The following is a 15,724-nucleotide window of genomic DNA, read 5'->3' on the forward strand; positions in this document are numbered from 1 at the left end:
ATGTTTAACTTTCAGTACTCCCTGTACTTGCTTACATTCACTGGCTATTTATTCTTCAATGCATTAATTTCAAAATAATTATTCTGATTGCCAAGTGTTTTCATGGCTTCATCATTCCTCACCTCTAGAAGCACCCTTGGCCTTATCCTCCTGCACATGCCCCTTGCTATCCCAGCTCTGGCACTCCCTCAATTCCTCCTTTCCATTTGCTGCTTTCTCAGTTGCAGATTCTAAAGCTATCTTGGCTACACACTCCAATTATCTCCAAAAATGCCTCCACTTAGCTATCCTCCTTACTTCTGTGATCCCATCAAAATCTACCTATTTGATTATTCTTTTGTTCAGTATCTGCTTATTTTCATCTGTGAAGTGATTTGAGATGTAACAATAAAAATCACATCTTGTTGCTACATTATATGTGGCAGCTTTATAAACAAAATAGCTTAGAATGTGGCACAACTACAATGGACTACTTGTGACCATTTTAGCAGGGCACCTTCTGGGCTAATGAAATATCAACAGAAAATGTTGGAAATACTCAGCAGCATCTGTGGTGAGAGAAACTGATGATACTTCAGGTTGGCAACCTTTCATCAGAAGTGGGCAAAGTTACAGGTTTTTAGATGCAGGTGGGTGAAGTGAACAAAAGGGAACATCTCAGAAAGAGTGGACATGAATAGAAATTAAATGTGAGAAAAAGAATGAGAATGAAAGGTGAAAGAGCAGAGTATAGAATCAGTGAAAATTTTAGCATGGAAGACCACTTGGCCCATCATGTTTGTGCTGGTTAAAAAGATCCACACAGCCTCCCAGCAATAGGTCCATAGTCCTGCAATTCATTGCTCTTCAAGAATGCACCCAAGTACTTTTTAAATGTGAAGAGGCTATCTTTCACTTCCACCCTCCTGGACAATGAGTTTCAGACTCTTCCTTTGGATGAAAAAAAAGTCTTTCCTCATCTCCTGTCTCATGTTTCTACCAATTACTTTAAATTTATTCCTTTTTGTTTTTTTTTATTTCTCTGCTAAGAAAAATATGCCTTTCCTATTTATTCTGCCATTCTGTTCACTTCTCAGCTTTCTGTGTTTCACAGAGTGCAACCCCAGCATCCTATCCTGATAGCTAAGATTTCCAGTCTTGGGAACTTTTTCATTTATCTCCTCTGCACCCTTTTCAGTATAATCACATCCTTCTGGTGATGTGGTGACTAGAATACTTTGCGTTGCAGTGGGCTAAATAGTGCAGGGTACAGTTTTTGCTCAAACGACTTGTTCTTATACTCTGTACCCCAGGGAATAAAGGAATGCCCTTTCAAACTACTTGATTGACTATCCCACTACATTTAAAGATTATACACTGTAGATTGCTGTTTATCGTCCACTATGTATTCCCTTCTCGAGTTGCACCTCCCTGCAGGCATTACCTCACATTTCTATGGATTAAATTCCATTTGCCACTTTTCTGCCCAACTGACCAGGCCCAACTCTCTGCAGTCTTCCTTCTCACTGCTCACCATGAACCTATTTTTGTATCAGCTGCAAACTTCTGTATAATGCCCCTACCATTAAGTCAAACACCTGAAAGGGAACAATTATTGAGCTCTGTGGAACCCATTGGTAGCAGCCTTCCAGCCACTAAACCCCAATCAATCTTTACCCTTTTGCCTCTAGGTCCTAATTTATCATTCTCCCTCCGATCCTCTGGGCTTTTACTTTTTTTGACCCCATCTGCTACACGGGACCTTGTTTAAAAAAAAATCGCCGTGGTAATGAGGAAAGAAACACTCTGGCTACATTGGGCAGAAAGTTGGAAGTTTATTGAAATCTCTTGGAAATTTCCAATACCACCTGCAATTTAATCAGTTTAGTTTCTTTTCCAAGCGTGCATGTTAAAAAAAACGTTTGCCTCGTTTTGCCAGATTTTCCAGTTTAACTTCATTTTGTACTCTGTGCAACCTTTTACTCGTGATAACAGATTATAAGCATTTTAAGAAAACAAAAACAAAACGTTTTCAAATTCGACAACCACCGATCAAAACTGCAGCACAATTTACAATGTTTCCACGTCTGGGTGCTTTCTGCACTCGCCAGTTCATAGACTATTTAAAGCTTGCACAGATCCAACAGGGGAGGTTTCCACTTCCATTGAATACGCTTTGAAAATCTTCTGTCTACGCGTGTCCTCGAGGTCTTGCAGGCAGGATCCACCACAGTAGCGGCATTGTCGATGGGAGGCAGTGCACGACATCCCCCTTCTGCACTTTCGGCTCTCAACTCCTCGGCTGCCTGCTTCCAATCGTCAACCTTGCGAGTGCTTTCGGTTCGGATGACGCCATAGAGCGGGCATTGCCGAAGTTTCCCGAAGACACTCGGACGGAGTCGGCGAGCGGCAGGCGACGGTTTGGCTGGGCGTCCGTGGAAAGTGTGTTAAGTAGCGCTCCGGAGTAAAAGAGACGCGGCTGGTGCGATCGAGCCCGCGCCGAATGTGTGTGTGAGAGGAAAAAAAACACCACACACATACACTTAGAGAATAAAACAAATAAACTTGGGAGCCAAGGAGAGTTTTATATTTTTTGGGCGCGGTTCGAGAGGTGAGAGGGAGCCGGTGCCCGTGTGCCCGGGCTCGGAGTTACGGGCATCGTGAGCCGGGCAGCTGGACATTATGCGCCGAGCTGAGGGAGACTTGAGGCGGCCGTGCGCGGTGAGTACACACAAGCACGGAAACCTGCAGAAGGGCAATTTCTGAACAAAAATAAAATGCTGGAGTTTGGCTTGACTTTAGTGAATTTTTTTTTTGTTGTCGTTGGATCCGCAAACCCTCAGGTGAAGCCGGGCTTTCGTTTTTTTTTGTCCTCGGCTCGCTTGCTGCAGCCTGTTGAAATGGAGCTTTTATCCTTTTCAAAATAAAAACAAAATCTCTTGTGGGGAAACTGATTTGCTTTTCTTTTGATGTGCCGTATCCATCGCAGAATAGCCACTTTGTAGATTTGGCTCTGGTTTGTTTTATATTTCTTTTTTTCAACAATGAAGAAATTGACAAAACTCCACCGCCTGTTGAAAGCGAGAGAATTGAGACGGCGATGGAAAAATTCAGTAGGATAACTTAAATTGGAAACACAAAGGGAGTCCCCAGAAATCGGTGCTCTTGCAAAAGAACTAATTTTACCTGCGGGTGTGTTGAGGCTGTAAACCTTTTTTGTTTGGCTTGCTTGATTTGGATTGTTTTAAGATGAGGATCGAAACTGGAGACGATCCTCTGAATTTTTTTGTTCTTAACTCTATTCTCATGTTAACGCTAAGCAAGTGGGTTTGCGTCGTTTTGATATTTTTTCCTCTTGTAATCGCGTTTACTAAGTGCGATCAGATCGTTTTTGATTTTTATTGTTAAAGCACTGGCTTCAGATGCCAAAGTAGTATGACATCGTTCCTCGGGACACTGGGTTGTTTATCGGGATGAAAAGTATGCCATTGATGATTTTAAAAATATTTCTAAGAGAACTGGCTGGCTTCCCGTTGTGTAGTAATTGATTGACTTTGAGGAAATGTGCATTTGAAAAGAATGTTGAAATAAAAATATCAGCATTTGAAATCGAGCGAAGCTGCAGCCAGTGTAATTTTCTTTCACCGATTGGCAATACCTACTCTTCCTTTGGAGCCCTCGATGAGGGTTGTAGAATCTCATATTATTGTTAAATAAACAAAATTGGCAACGATTTGAAAAGCGAACTTGTTGGACTTTTAAAAGATTATTTAAGATTGTTTTGGTCTTATTTATATTTATGAGGTGTTAAGACTTTTGGGGGGCATTTAATTTTTGTGTTAAAATTGGAATTGATCCAAGCTTTTGAAGCTAAGTGCAGCATTTAAACCCGATCTTTTCCCCTTTCCCTTGTGAAATCTGAATGGACCGTTTCCATATTTTTTCTGATTTCATTTTTTAGATTTGTTCAGGGCTCGATGTTCTTTTTCTCTTTCCCTGTTGAATTGCGAGTCTGTTTCAAATGGTGGCGTCGGTTTCTCCGTAGAGACCTAAGAGATGCGAGTGAACTTGATCCGCGAGGTTGTGCAATCGTGGATCAATGTATCTGATCGTTTGGAGACGCTCCTTATTCGGAGACTTGATCCTTTACAAAAGACTAACAGTATAATTTTATCCCGCCGTCCAAAGGTTAAAACCAAGCCTATTTTAAAGCTGTTGTGAAGAGCCTCTAAAGGCGGGTTGGTCTGTTTTGAAAATACACGTTGGTTTTGGTAAATGATTTGTGTTTTTAAATCAAGACAAGACTTTCGGTTGCTTCTCAGAAAGTCATTAAGTCGGCGATTAATTAATGCGTTTAAGACTTTGGTGCGTTTATTCAAGTGTTTAAGATGATAGAGAACGGTTAACACGAAAGCATTTTGTGTTCTATCCATCCACGCTGAGGAGCCTGATTATAATATGCAATACTATTCGACTCTGGTTATGAATTCTGACATAACTCTTTGTGAGAATGATCAACTAGTATATAAGAATATTTGGTGAATATGCAGCCACTCTTATTCTGAGGTTAGATTTCAGTTTTGGTACTTACAAATAAAAAGACAGTATATCTATATTTGAAAATACTTGTCAAATATATATGGATCAACATTGTACTTCTGTGGTATGTTAATACACCATAATTGTAGTGAAAGCTGCATGAAATTTTTCTTGAATTATAATTTTTTATCTATCAATTAAACTTTTTGGAGCATTAAGTATTGATTTTGAAAGTCTGATTTTCTGCAGTGGACCTTTTACTGGAGGAGCCATCTTGTCCTCAACTCATTGCAATTATGTTTGACTTGTATCAAGGTTGCCAAGTACAGCAATTGATCAGTTATTCAATAAAATGGCTTGAAAAAGGGATGGGATCTCTGGATTTCCATTTTTTTTCCCTGAATATTATTTTGCAATTTTATTTTCAGTTCTTTACTAAAGTGTGCTGTTGCAAATCTTTAGCGCGCCCCCCCCCCCCCCAACAACTGACCTGGTTAAAGGTGAAATACAGTTGGCCATACAAATTACTGTGTTCCCATTTTTGGTATTTTGATTGTAAGAGTAGCACTATTTGCCAGAGGAGGAGGAGGTAATCACAGTGATGTCTCTCTTGTTCTGGTCTAGGAGTCATTCTCGTCCTCCCACTCCCCTTTCCTTCACCCTCTTCCTCCCCCAGTTCCAGCTTCCCCCACCCCACTGGAATACTATTTTGGTTAAAGCCTGATTTTTTTAAAATGTCATCTGTGAAATAATTTATAAAAAGTTTAATACACTGAATGCTTATCCATGTTAATTCCTGTGAACAGCACTAAAAAAAATCAGAATTTTGCATATTTTAATTCCTAAGTTCCACAGAAATCAAAGATTTTAGTTTATTCAGTATCATTTCCTTGCTAGCAAGGATTAAAGATCAGTACACATCAGTGGTGGTGCATTTTGATATTGCATGCTGTTTGAGTTTTGGATTCAAACTTGATGACAGCAAGTTGTATTCTAGATGATGAGCTGAAAGGCCAACAACTTTCTGGTATCAGAGTCTTTATCAATACACCTTTTAATTGTTTATTTTGGTGCTTTCCTTGTGTACCTAATTTGTGCTTTGTGACCTCCATGGACTAGTTGCACTATGTATCAAAGTCAAAAGGTTGCCTAGGACTAATTTCTCTCTTATTTTATGGGTACAGTTAATATTTATTGTTAATATAATACTGGGAAACTTGAATCATTCAGTCCTTCCACCAACCTGTGACCGGTTCTACCTTCCTCCCTTTATTCTATCTCTCTTCCTGGCTTTGGTCTCTGGTTGAATTAAATTGTTAGCAATCTCATGTCAAGTTACTTAACCACTGGTTGAGTTTCTGACCCTGATATCTTTTCTATCTCATTGATTGCTTGCTTCCATTTATAAATCATCTTTCGTCTCTGCTGCTACTTAAGTCCATCTTCTGCCAAGACCCACATTCATTGCTATTGTAATCTCCTGACTTAATTATTTCAGTGCTTTCCCTGCTGGCATTCCATCCTCCATAAAGCCCAGCTCATTCTAAACTTGGAAAACAAATAAAACTGCAGATGCTGGATTCAGAAATAAAAACAGAAATGCTTGAAGAACTCAGCCAGTCAAGCAGCATCTGTGGAAAGAGAAACCAAATAACATTCTGTTGAAGGGTCTTCAATGTAAAGTTTTCCATCCCATTACGGTGTTGATAAATCTTCATTCTTAAAATTGTTGTCTTGTCTTGGATCCATTTCTTCCTTTTCACTGTTACACCCAGGAGCCAGAAGTTGGTTCCATTAATAATGAATGGATTGTATGGATTAATTTCAAACATCTGACATCTATTGAATCATTGTTACTCGGGTGAAAGCTAGATTAATCAACATAACCCAAAGGTTTGTTCCAATCTGCAGCAGGTTGTTGTCCTTCCTGACCTCTGTTTCACTCTTCATTGTCTAAGGTATGGGAACTTTGTTTTTGAGATGGACAAGGTAATCACAAAGTGCTTGGCAATGATCTAAACTCTTCAGATTTGATTCCTATTCCTTTTGCATGGTGAATAAAATTCAAATTATGTAATTATCAGCACCACATATGAAATTTTTCCATTCTAGAAAGCAGCATTCAGGTTTCATATCCATTTAAAAGTATTGGTAGTGTGCAGGTTTGAGCACTCCATTCTTTTATTAGATTTCACCCATGTTAATATTTGTAGAGAAGCAGGCAGGGATGCAGTCAAGACAGAAAAGTGTCAGATCTTGAATGTACTTGTGCCATATTCTGATTCTCCATCTGACAGTGTGGAAGATTGCTCAGGTATGTCCTCTCCAGAAAAGGGATTATCCAGTTCAGCTCATTCTTCCCAATCTGTCTATCCACAATTTCTGATGAAGAGATGGAAGCTGTTGTTGTGATATCTAGCAGCTCTGATACTCCAGATGTCCAGTTTTGGTTTTGCCAGGATCACTTGGTTCCAGGCCTCATCACAACATTGGTCCAAACATACAGCAAAGAACTGACATCAAGGTAGCATTTGACTGACTGTGACATCAAGGAGCTGTGGTAAAATTGATATAAGTAGGCATCGGGGGAAGTCACTCCCAATGGTTGGAGTTGTACATTGCATAAAAGAAGATGATTGTTGGATGCATATCATCCCAGCCTCTGGACATCATTGCAAGAGTTTTTCAGGGCAGTGTTCTGGGCCCAACCATCCTCTGTTGCTTCAGCAGTGATGATCCTTTCATTATAATGTCAGAATTGGGGATATTTGCTGTTGATTGTTCAATGTTTATTTTCCATTCTCTTTCTCAAAATGAAGCCTGGAAAACATTCAGGCGTAGGCTGATGAGTGACAAGTGATTTACATCAAGGAGCAAATGGACTTATTTCTATGATCTCAAAATAAATGGCTTATGAGATAGTTGACATTGGTTTCAATTTTCCAAATTCTTCAGATTTAAGGAAGGTTCCAGTAGATTGTAAAATAGCAAGTGTAACTCCCTTATTCAAAAAGAAAGGAAGATAGAAAGCAGGAAACTTTAGGCCAATTAATTTAACATTTCTCACTGGGCATATGTTAGCCTCTAATATTAAAGATAATATGCACAACACCACTAAAATCATTTTTTTTTGTTAGGTTGATTGTACATACCCATTGGGTCATTGCAAAACTGGTCATCTGGGATTTAGAGGCAAGTTCTGAACTTTCAAATCGTCCTTAAAGCTCTTAATGTTTCATGTGCTACTTTGCTGTGTTTTAATGGAGTCGGCATGAATATCAGTTTTTAAGCCTGTAGAATTTTCATGGAAACCACGTTCATAATGTGTGTCTGGACAGCAATTAGGGTCTGGGCATGAATTATGCCTTTTGAATTAACTCTTGCCTACAGAAGTCTGATCAATATTTGGGTTGTTCGGTCAAAGTATCTGTTGCTAATGTAAGTAGCATTTCATGATAGTGATGGGTTAAGGTACAGACTGTGAAAATGTTGTGTGAGTGTTGTGGACTTACTGGGCCATATTTTACAGGAGCCAGCAGATGAACAGGGCCTGTTTTTTTTGTTAGGTTTGCACATGCATGTTTACTTTGAGGCTTTGTTAGTTGGAGATCAAGTAAGTGTGGTGTCCTTCACCAGTGTTTCTGTGTGAACAGGCCAGCAATTTTGTAACTTCTTAACCAATCAAACTGAGATTGAGCAGTGGAGAGGCAGGAAAACATACTAGGATAATGAATTCATTGTCGAATCATGTACAGAAAACAAAATGGGGAGAGAATCAAAGGTTAGGTTAAGAGAGCATGGGGAAGGGACAAAGGGAGAAGAAGTAAAATTTAAATTAAACGTTGTTGGAAATTTTTGGAAAAGCAATAAAAGCTGACAGAATGTGCTTCCAACATGCAGTAAGTAGTTAGCTATCCTTGTCAGAAGGGTTGTTTAGTAGTAATTAACACTTACCACACTTATTTAAAAAAGGTCCATTTCAGTCTGCATACAAGACTTAACTTTTGTGGTGAGCTTAGTTTGCATTCACCGTTGCGGGATATTCACTGTGCTCAATGTATTTTGAGGCAGAAAACAATATGTCTTTTTTGGAAAGCTAATAGGGGCACAGCTTCACAGACAGAAACTTGCATCTTTTGACATTTCACATGGCTGATCTCATTGGTGCTGTGCAATTTATAAATAATGGTGTGTGCTGTTAACTTCACTGTTAATAACTGGTAGTAAGTTTTGACTTTTGTGTATGCGTAAACTAGATAGCTTATCCAGTTAGTTTGTGAATTCAACTGCTTTTCTTCATCAAAATGTTCAGTTTGAAAGTGAATGTAATATGGGTAGTTTTATGTAAAAAAAAGGTTACGTCATATAATTGACAATTGAGTAAAACTAGTTTGGAATGTTGAAATCCAATAATATGAGGGTGAACTGCAACTCATAGAGAGAACTGAACATTTTTTACAGCACTTTCTCATTAGTTGGATATCCCAAAGTTCTTAAAAGCCAATGAAATAATTTTATTGCCAGCATTTATATTGTTGTCACGTAAAGAAACATAGCAGCCACTTTGTAAATAGCAAGATCTCGCAAACAGCAATGAGGTATTGACTGAATTATCAGATTTGGTAATGTTTGTTTGAGAATAAATATTAGGATGTTTTATCCTTGGATAAATTTTGGAATCTTTAGGCCTCCTGACAGATTTTACTTCTCAGATTGAAAGGCAACACAATAATACAATACTGAAATGTTAATCTAGATTGCAGCTGGGAGGTGGATCCCAATAGCAAGACTCCTTGAATGGTAAATGAAATGTTTGATCCTTTCTATATTTATCTCCACACTATCTGTAAACAATATTTGTGCTTAATTATGGTGCTGATTCAGGCAAGAGTGAGCAATTAAAGTGCTGACTTAGGTGATTTACCTTCTGCATTGTCTGGCTTAGAACATACTTAGTTCCCTATGTTATAAATACAAAAAAGTCAGCAGTTTGTTCTTTTGGAAGTCCAATAGGGTCTTCATGGAAGCTGTCTAGTGGATCATTAGAAATTGGCATGGATTCCTCTTGGGCATTAGTCTAGGAAATCCCAAATGCAGCTCTGTTTTCTGCGTATATCAAGTTGGATTTTTATTCCTGACACTTATTCAGTACTTCTATTTGAACATTAGGTGAGGACAGATGTTGGATTTGGTTGGCTTTGCATTTTCCTACATAGCAATTGGTTAAAAAAAGCATGGAGTTACTTCTTGCAGTTTACGCATTAAAAATAGTTGCTTGGACTGTGTTTCATGAAATCTGCTGATGCAGTGGAGTGACATTCAATGACAAATGCATATGTGTGATAGTTAGATCCTTATTGACCGATTCCCTCCCGACTTGTAAATATAACCCCTTGGTCCTTTATTTTATTCTTTATTTTGCTTCTTCTCACTGCCACCACCAACTACTCCCCCACCACCACCCCACGACATTTCCCAAATAACCCAAATATTCCTGCTTGGTTATAGGTTGTAGTAATTCCACTATATGTTTTACTTTTTTATATATATTTTATATTATAGTGATTCTGAATTAATGGGGACAAGAGTAGTTCAGTGCATGAAATCAATCAGTCATGATAATTAGCGCAATGCTTTCGGATGATCTGACAATCACTGACGAGATAACTTTGTTTTGAACCACGTGCATTTTCCCCTTTCTGCTATATCATTTTAACTTGCAATATAAAGTGAAACAAATAGCTCAGTTGGTAGCAAACATGCCTGCAAGACATTAAGATTGAGAGTGTGTCCCATTCCAGAGATCTGAGCACTGTAATATAGAGGTAGTGCTGCGTTAAGAGGTTTTGTCTTTCAGGTGAGATCTTAAACTGAGGTTTCCCAGGTAAACATAAAAGACCCTGTGAAACTAAGTTGAAGACCATTGGAGTTAATTCAAGGTATGGTGAATATTTATCAGTCCTTCAATATCAGTTTAAAACAAAAATTTGCTCATTATAGTATTGCTGTTTGTTGGCTGCCCAATGGACCCCAGGGCATGCTGAGTAATTTCTTCCCAGGTCCTAAGGCTATGCTTTGAGGCCTTGATCTGATAAGGATGCCTCCTTTGCTGCTTTGAAAGTAGTTAAGTCAGCGGTCGCCTGCTCAATTCTGCCCGAGGCTGGCAGTGTTCAGTGTCCTGGTGTGTTAGTTGAGTCCCAATTCCTTACTGGTTGATAAGGGCAGATTCATTTCCATGCTTGGAGAGCAAGATTCGGCATGACAGTGACTGAGCCCTCTGTGTGTGTGTGTGTGTGTGTGTGTGTGTGTGTGTGTGTGTGTGTGTGTGTGAAATGTACTAACACGTGCTGACAGGCACATACTCCCATGCTGACGTGTTTGTTAACGTCCATGCAGCATAGACTGGTATTAAGTTGTATTGGATCCCTTTGCCACTGAGCCAAGATTTTGCTCTGTTAAGCTCATGTGGTACCTGTTTGGAAGTGACTTAAAAAAGAATATTACTCACTAGGCAGCTTCTGCTACTCAGTATGAAATTTGGGACCTGAAACATTAGGGCCCACATGCATAGCCCCAACAGCTACAGACTTAAATATTACTCAATGTCAAAGCCAGACTATGACTGTAGACATCTCTGGTCTGAGTGAGACATGTTGGGCAGAGGATGACCAGCTTCATGGGTTGCATTTTGCTGTAAAGTATAAGCTAGTTTGATGAGTTAGCAACTCTGTGAGATAATTGAATGTCTTGTGACCCTCTAATTGGGGACTAGCATGGTGCAGTCATTAGAGTATAGATCCCTAACCCTGGAGGCTTCAGAAGAGTCATAGGAAGATTGTTACAATGTTGACAAAATACAGGCCTGTGATCCCAAGGGAAATGAACTAATTTTTTCTGGGCCACTCCAGGGTCAGGAAGGACATAATCCTGTGGGAAAAATGTGATGGTAGGAAGAGAGTAGGGAAAGTTAACTGCAACAGAATCCTTAACCTGACAAAATATTTAGAACATGGTTTTGTCATAATCAACACCTGGTTTCATCAGGAAGACTTACTCAAAATATCATGGCAGCATCCTTTTGATCTAGACACTATCTTCCTTGTATGTCAGAGAAATTTAAGATGCAGCATTGACCACTAAATATGTTTTGTTTTTGATGTTACAACAGCTTTGACTCCTTCAGTCAAAAGCAACTGTGGTGAATCCTTCTCAAATTTGGCAGCCTTCATAAATTTGTTCCCATATTGAATTTGCTACATGATGGCATGCAAGCATAGATCTTATTGAAAAGATGCGATCTTGGTGTAGACTGGTGCCAAGCAAGGCTTGATCATTGCCCTGACATTTTCTTAATCATTCCCATCACAGTGCTTCAGCTTTCCTCCAACTGTTTTCTTGCTTGAGGGTAGGTAATCTACAGGATGAGAACACTGTTCACCATACATTGTCTCCAGTCTAGAACCAAGGTCTTTCACCAACTGTTATGGAGCTACATAAAATGGGCGATGCTTGGGTACACGCATGTTGGGAGGTTGAGCTCCAAATCACTGTCACTTTTTTCACTGAAGCATATAACATAATGGCCCTTACACTTAATATCTGCAAAACAAAATCCGCTACCATCCTGCTCCAATTTCATAACACTGCGCCTCAACTACACACGAGCCTGGAAAGTGTAGACCTCTTCCCATATCTCACCTTCAGTGTGGCAGTACAACCTTTTGGCTGCCTAAGTAGAAACTATCTGAAGATTAAAATATCATACCCAACAGAAAGTTCATGGTATATAAAGCAGCAGTGTGATTTCTGCCCTCATTTATGCTTCTGAGACATGGAGTGCCACAGTGCACAGGAGATGTACCATCAGAGCTGTCTCTGTTAAATCCTCCAAATCAACTGGTAGGAAAAGCAAACCAGCATCCTCTTTCACATCAACATCCCCAGCATTGAGACATAAATTGCAACTAGTTGCCTTCAGTAGGCAGGCCATGCCATTGCATGCCCAACATCAGATTCCTGAAATAGACTCTCCACTCTGAACTTATTAATAATACAAGATTATCATGAGGACAAAGGAATATATTCAAGGATGTTCTCAGAGCCTCCTTGATCAAATATATCATCCCTATCAACCCATTGATTTCCTAGCCCAGGGCAATGTAAAATGAAGAAGAATCATTTGGGATTGCACTGATAAATTTGAGCACACAAAAGCCCCATGTAAACAATGGAAAGTGCATTTCACCTCCGGAACTACCCACTTGTATCTACCATCAAGCACCTCCTGCGCCACCTGTGGTAGAGTTTGCTGGTCCTAAATTGGCCTCATCAGCCACCTCAAACCCACAGAATTGGAGTGGAAGCAAGTCATCCTTTACCCCAAAGGAATGCATAAGAAGAAGCGGTTTATGGGAACCAGCTGTGCATAAATTTGCTGTTGCATTTCCAATATTATTTCTGTGCGATTCACAAGTCAAAAATTCACTTTGGGACATGCTGTTATTTTGAAAAGTGTAGAATGTATGTACCTTTCAGGTACATGGGAAAGATTCTGCAATATTCTATTCCATAATGGCCAACTATACGGAGCAAAGAGGCAGATATGGATTTAATGGGCAGTATGTAGTTAAAATTCTTGGGTCAGGCATAAATCTATGAAATAAAATACCCAACTCAGATGAGCAGCATCAGCAAAACACAACCTCGCAATTGTTAAAAGTTCTAGCCAACCAAATCTTTCATTTGATGAAAATTCTGATTTTCCCATGCACACAATACTCAATTAATGAAAACCAGTAATAGAACCATAGAACAATACAGCACAATACAGGCCTTTTGGCCCACCATATTGTGCCGACCTTCAAACCACTCCTAAGACTATCTAACCCCTTCCTCCCACATATCCCTCTATCTTAAATTCCTCCATATGTTTATCTAACAACCTCTTGAACTTGACCAACGTATCAGCCTCCACCACCACCCCAGGCAGCGCATTCCATGCACCAACCACTCTCTGAGTAAAAAAACCTCCCTCTGATGTCTCCTTTGAACTTCCCACCCATTACCTTAAAGCCATGCCCTCTTGTATTGAGCATTGGTGCCCTGGGAAAGAGGCACTGGCTGTCCACTCTATCTATTCCTCTTAATATTTTGTATACCTCTGTCATGTCTCCCCTCATCCTCCTCCTCTCCAATGAGTAAAGCCCTAGCTCCTTTAGTCTCTCCTCATAATCCATACTCTCTAATCCAGGCAGCATCCTGGTGAATCTCCTCTGCACCCTTTCCAACTCCGCCACATCCTTCCTATAATGAGGTGACCAGAACTGGACACCGTACTCTAAGTGTGGTCTAACCAGAGCTTTGTAAAGCTGCATCATTACTTCGTGGCTCTTAAACTTGATCCCATGATTTATGAAAGCTAACACCCCATAAGCTTTCTTAACTACCCTATCCACCTGTGTGGCAACTTTCTATGATCTGTGGATATGAACCCCAGCTCCCTCTGCTCCTCTACACTGCCCAGAATCCTACCATTTACCTTGTATTCCGCCTTGGAGTTTGTCCTTCCAAAGTGTACCACCTCACATTTCTCCGGATTGAACACCATCTGCCACTTTGTCAACCCAGCTCTGCATCCTATCGATATCCCTCTGTAAGCTTTGACAGCCCTCCACACTATTCACAACACCACCGATCTTTGTTTCATCTGCAAACTTGCTAACCCACCCTTCCACCCCCTCATCTAAGTTATTAATAAATATCACAAAAAGTAGAGGTCCCATAACCGATCCCTGTTGGACACCACTAGTCACAGCCCGCCAATCCAAATGCACTCCCTCCACCACAACCCTCTGCTTTCTACAGGCAAGCCAATTCTGAATCCACACGGTCAAACCTCCCTGGATCCCTTGGCCTCTGACCTTCTGAAGAAGCCTACCATGCAGAACTTTGTCAAACGCCTTACTAAAATCCATGTAGACCATATCTACTGCACTACCCTCATCAATCTTCCTGGTCACCACCTCAAAGAACCCTATCAGGCTAGAGAGGCAAGATCTTCCCTTCACAAATCCATGCTGGCTGTCCCTAATCAGTCCATGATCCTCTAAATGATCATAGATCCTATCTCTTAGAAAATGACGTGTGCCTTCTCATATAGTAAAAGCATCAGTCCTCTCTTTACCTCCCCCACCTGGTTTAGAATCTAGAATAAACTATTTCCTCTTTTGTCATCTTTCCCCACACAGATGTAAAAGTTGTTAACAGTTCTGCCTGGTGTGATGCTGATTGCTTGCCAAATTATGATCCTGCTGGAAAGGGCACATTTGCAAGTGCCAGTGGGTACAACATTGGTTTTGGCTGTAGCACTGATTAGCCTGCAAATATTTGCTTTCCAAACATCTGCATAAATAGTCATTATTTGGTCAAGTTTCCAGATCATTTAGAATGAAACCCAGTCAATTTTCAGGAAAGGTAAGGGATGCAGCAGAGTGTCAAGTTTATTTTCTTCAGGTCTGATTTATTGATGTTTTCATTGTTGAGCTGCTTTTAAAAAGGCATCACCTACGTGGAAGCATGTCTTTAAGCTTCAAGGTATTGCTAGCATTTAGTTAGCACACTTTTAAATCTCATGTAACTTATAAATTAAAATGGGACTTGGAGAGCTTTCAGTCAGGCATGTTTTAGGACTCAAGTCAGCTAGGATAGGAGAATTTGGATCAGGAACAGAAAAGGATAAGGGAAAGTTGGCAAAGCTTTGAAACTGAATTTTTTAAACTCTAGCTTCAAATCTCTCAGTTAAGTGATACTCGAGTTTTGAGACTGTCCATCTTCTCAGCTATAAATGACGCCTTGTAAAATCCCTTAGCAGCCATGAAGTTGTTCCTGTTCTGATTGACACTTGTCAAGTTCACTTGTTAAATTGTACGACTGTGGTCAATTTTTTTAAAACCAGAATCCAATTTTCTTCTATTCTTACTTGAGAAATGTTTGGAAAAAGTTAATGTCCCTGATGCTACCCTCCATGTTGTGTCTACCACTTTGATGCTAAATGAGAGGGATTAAAAACAGATAACTCGGCACAGAACCTGGTAGTGTGTGAGGTGGTGTGCATTCCTGGAGCAGTAGAATTGCACTTTACCACAATATTTAACCTTGTGGCCTAACATATCCTTCATTGTGCTATTTTCATCAAGCCACATGACGA

At 39.9% G+C, this 15,724-nt stretch overlaps 1 protein-coding gene across 1 annotated transcript in view; it reads left to right on the forward strand.

Annotated features, from left to right (window-relative positions):
* Positions 1-1,846: 1,846 nt before the first annotated feature.
* Positions 1,847-15,724, forward strand: part of LOC127567693 (receptor-type tyrosine-protein phosphatase F-like) — a 335,950-nt gene continuing 322,072 nt past the window's right edge. The window contains exon 1 of the mRNA XM_052010633.1: positions 1,847-2,700. The gene's annotated coding sequence lies outside the window, so the exon portion shown is untranslated. The remainder of the gene's footprint in view (positions 2,701-15,724) is intronic.

This window comes from Pristis pectinata, chromosome 3 (assembly GCF_009764475.1).
Source record: "Pristis pectinata isolate sPriPec2 chromosome 3, sPriPec2.1.pri, whole genome shotgun sequence".
NCBI lineage: Eukaryota > Metazoa > Chordata > Chondrichthyes > Rhinopristiformes > Pristidae > Pristis > Pristis pectinata.